Source organism: Rattus norvegicus, chromosome 2 (genome assembly GCF_021556685.1).
Source record: "Rattus norvegicus strain SHRSP/BbbUtx chromosome 2, alternate assembly SHRSP_T2T, whole genome shotgun sequence".
NCBI lineage: Eukaryota > Metazoa > Chordata > Mammalia > Rodentia > Muridae > Rattus > Rattus norvegicus.
In genome coordinates, this window is record NC_141535.1 from 17,103,856 (window position 1) to 17,108,582 (window position 4,727).

The following is a 4,727-nucleotide window of genomic DNA, read 5'->3' on the forward strand; positions in this document are numbered from 1 at the left end:
TTCTTGAACTTGCTTCTTGCCATCTGGTTATGTCTAGTGTTATTTGGTCTTGCTGTCTGGGAAAGTGGCTTGACCCTCCTGTAAGACTGTGTGTTAGCACTCCTGGGAGACCAGCTCTCTCCAGGTGGGAGCTGTAGCACAGGGTCAGCTCCAGGCATAGACAGAAAAGGGAAGGATCCTATCGCAGACTCCTCCTTGAGGGCTTTGGGCACATGACTCTGAACAGAAGTGGTGGCTTCACCTGTGCTCCCACGTGTGTGAGCATTCCTGGAAGATCAGCTCTTTCCTGGTAGAATCCAGACCCAGAGAACAGTGGCACAGGGTCAGTCCCAGATCAGCACACACAGAAACCAGAAGCGTGATGTAATACTTTGAATGATTAAAATAAAAGAAATTTGAATTCCAAAAGCAGAAGTTTAGGTTTTAATTTTAAAAGTTTCATATTATTACAATTTTATTTAAAATATAGAGAATATAAACTTTTAAAAGGAAAATAACCTGTGGGACAGAAACGGAAAGACAAACACTAAAGAGATGTTACTGTAAGATTCACCTTTCAGGCTTGAGTCCCTGCTTCACTTCTAGATGTCATTAGCATGAATACAACCATTACATTACACATACACTGTAGTAAATATTGGTTTAAAATAAGAAAGACAAATGAGGCAATTTCTACTTATATGCATATCTTATGTCTTCACTTGTGAACTCCATACTCATACTTTCTGCCCTTATGTTTGTTTGCAAGTTACGTTTTCCTTCTATTTCATAGTATGCAAAAATAGAAAAGAAAAAGAAACAAAGTTGAAGGGAAAAGAGAATAAATCAGCACAGGATCCTTGGGAAGCACAATGTTCTGAAACCATGAGCAAAAAATTAATCTTTCCTTCCTTATGTTGTTTATGTCATGTGTTTTGATTCTGCAACACAAAAATAACTAAAATAAATACTGAGTAAAAGGAAGCTCTAATACTTGTGGAGCTTAGGTATAATAGAAGTGACTAAAACATAGACAGGAAATAAGAGGGGGGAGGAGGATCAGAGGAAGAGGGAAGAAAGGGCATGGGAAGCTTGAGACAGGGCAGGAATAGAGGAGACTCCAAGAAAACATTGTTTTCTAGATGCAATAGGACTGATGCACACATGAACTCACAGAGACTGTGGCAGTATGCACAGGGCCTACATAGGTTTGAGCCAGGAGGACTCATAATTAAAAGGTACTATATAAAAACTGTTTTGTAATGAAGGGGGGAGGATGAAGAAGAGAAAAAAGGAGGGTTGTATACTTTTATAAAACAAAAATGGTACTCAAAATTTTGCTAATAGAAAATATTTCTGGAGCTATCAATTAAATACTGGAAATAAGTTAAAGGTTATTAAATAATAACTAATTTTCTTAGGTGTCTGAATTTGTTAGGCATTTAATTTAACATGGTGATTATCTAATCATTATTTCTTTAATGCTTGCCTGTTTTCAGTCCTGTCTACTTCTTTACTCAAGGGATAATTGTAGGATCTGGATAGGTGTCTCAGCAGTCAAGAGAATTGGTTGGGCCGAGGTTTCATTTCATTCTTAGCACCCACAGAAATCTTCACACATGCAACTCCAGGTCTAGGATATCTGATGCCCTCTTCTGGTTGCATGTAAGTAAACATTCATAGAAAAAAAGTATTTTATGAAGATACAACTCTATAAGATTGGAAACCCATTCTCATGTAGAAGCAACACCTCACCCATCAGCCCCAATTTTTCAAATCTCTCTTTTTAACTTCACATCTCAGATTTCTCTTTTCTCCATCACATCTTTTTTTAATTTAATTTAAATTTTTACTTATTTACTTTCCATCCTGTTCACTGCTCCCACCCCAGGAGCCCAGTTCCACAATCCTTCCCCCATTTCCCCTCCTTTCTACTCTGAGTAAATGAATCCTCCTGCATAATACCCCACCTGGCACTTCAAGTGTCTGTGAGTCTAGGAACTTCTTTTCCCACTGAGGCCATACAAAGCAGCCCCACCGGTAGAACATATCCCACAGACAGACAACAACTTTTATGATAGCCCCCACCTCCAATGTTTCAGGACCCACGTAATCCAAACATTTGCTACACATGAGAAGGGAGGCCTAGCCCATGGTTGTTCCTTGGTTAGTGGTTCAGACTCTGAGAACCCCTAGGGTATAGGTCATTTGTTGGTCTTCCTGTGGAGTTCCTATCCACTTTGGGACTGCAATCCTTCCTTCCCTCCTTCCATAAGAGTCCCCAAGCTCCATCCACTGCTTGTGAGTGCCTGTATTGTCTGAGTTAGCTGCTGTCTGGAGCCTCTAAGAGGACAACAGGCTCCTGTCAGCAATCATAACAGTATGAGTAATAGTGTCAAGGATTGGTGGTTGCCTTTGGGACAAGTCTGTATTCTGCCCACTGTGCCTATATTTCTAGTAGACTGGATAAATTTTGGTTGAAAGTTTTGTGGGTCGGTTGGTGTCTATTGCTTCACTGTGACCTGACTACATGAGGTTGCATTTTCAAATTCTGTATCCTCAATTTTGTGAGTCATAGCTAAGATCACCACATGATTCTTGGGCACCTCCCTTATCTCAGATCTTTATCTCATCCTGGAGATGCCTCCCACCTCCTCACCACTCTCGGTTGCATATTTCTATTCATTTTCATGACCAAGTAGCTGTCCCTCCTTTCCCTCCACATACCTGAATCAGAACCCCACATCCCCCCTATTGCTTCTGCCCCTCACCCCCAGTTCCTTTACTCCATCTGACTCACTTAACTATTTTCCCACTTTTAAGTGAGATTCAAACATCTTCCTTTTTATCTTCCTTCTTGCTTATTCTCTTTGGTTCGGGAGAATGTAGCATGGTTCCTGTATTTTATGGTTAATATCCACTTATAAGTGAGCACATACCATGCATATCCTTTTGGGACTGGGTTACCATACTCAGGATGATATTCTCAAGTTTCATCCATTTGTCTGCAAAATTCATAATGTCTTTTGTTCTTAATAGCTGAATAGAATTATGTAGATATACTATATTTTCTTTATTTATTCTTCAGGTGAGCTAGATTGTTCAAGTTTCTAGCTATTACAAATTAAGCTGCTGTGAACATAGTTGAACAAGTGTTTTTGTGAGATGTAGGAACATATGTCCAGGAGTAGTATAGCTAGGTCATGAGGTAGAATTATTCCTAGTTTTTTGAGAAACTGCCAACTTGATTTCCAAAGTGTTTGTTCAAGTTTGTGTTGGGAGCGATGCCCTTAAAACCCTCCATTATTGACGTTAGTAGTATAGCTAGAGCTAAGTATGACTGAGTTCATGGAAAATCCCCAGACAGCTGCAGAAGACTAATACAAATCTGGTGGTCAAGATGAATAATGATATGACAAAGTTGTGACCTTGCTGAGAAATACATCTGATGTCAGGATGCCCAATGATATGACCTGTAACCTTTCTGAGAAACCAACATCCTGCTGACTAATGATATGACAAACCTGTAACCTTTTTGAGAAACCAACATCTGGTAGTCAGGTTGCCTAATGATATGACAAACTTGTGGTGGTCAGGATGCCTAATGATATGACCTTTCTGACATCCTGTTGATGTCAGCCGATTGCCTGACCACAAGAGCTGTGTCCTCGGCCTGAGTAAATGTTTCCCACTTTCCCCATCTCTCTGTTACCTCTGTTATGGTATAAATTCAGCCTTGGGAAAAAATAAAATTATCACCTTGATCAGACTCTTGTCTTGGCGTCCTTCTTCATGTCTCTTGTCCCCCATTCTCTTCAAGTTACCCTCTGCACCCTCTTTGATTGTCCTGCAGGACAGGACAACTGGCCGAGACAAGTTTGCACTCCCACCAGCAATGAAGCAGTGTTCCCCTTGATCCACATCCTCTCCACCGTGTCCTATCTCTTGAGTTTTTGTTCTGAGTCATTTTGATTCTCCATCACAATTTAAAAGTTTTCAATTAGCAATAATCGCGCCTCAGATAAACCTCATTGGCTACGATACTGCCACTGCGCAAAGCTCCATCACAATTTAAAGTGGCCCTTCACAGTCTTTAATTAGGCTCCCTTATTTTTTATTTTCTTGTTAGGTAGTATACTTTCTAATTCATTATTTTAAAATTTTTGGTTTAAGATTATATTTTAGATCCATTTATAGATCTACAATGCCACACCACTAAAAAATCTTCAATTAATAAATTGATACTGATGACAAAATTTCCTAGTCCTGCAATAGTCAATAGGAAATCCATTAACTACATGTGGTTTTTGTCAAATTAAAATGTGACATCAATTAAGATTTCTATAGTCATGAAGTACACATTGAATTACAGTACATAGATAAAAGACTAAAAATTTCATATTAAAATTGCTTTTGAAACATTTACAAAATAAAATACATTATTAAAATCAATTCCATGTTTCTTTTGCATTTTAGGGTAGTTCTCAGTTACAAATGTAGCTGATATGGTATTTTTACTGGACACTGATGCTTAGCCACTGATATCTCATGAACATCAGTCTTATCGTGACCCTAGTATATAATGTATTAATTATTCAATGAGCAAATGCATGTAAAAGAAAAAGACCCTAAAAAGTGGCATAAATTATATAAAAAATACTGTTGGAGAGCAATATTTTCACCAGAGATAAACATGTTAAAGTTTGGGTAAAGTAAAGCAATATAGTTTTTAATGAACTCAGTTTACT

General features: G+C 38.5%; 1 pseudogene; it reads right to left on the reverse strand.

Moving 5' to 3' along the window:
* Positions 1-3,962: 3,962 nt before the first annotated feature.
* Positions 3,963-4,040, reverse strand: LOC148006629 (U4 spliceosomal RNA; annotated as a pseudogene).
* Positions 4,041-4,727: the final 687 nt, after the last annotated feature.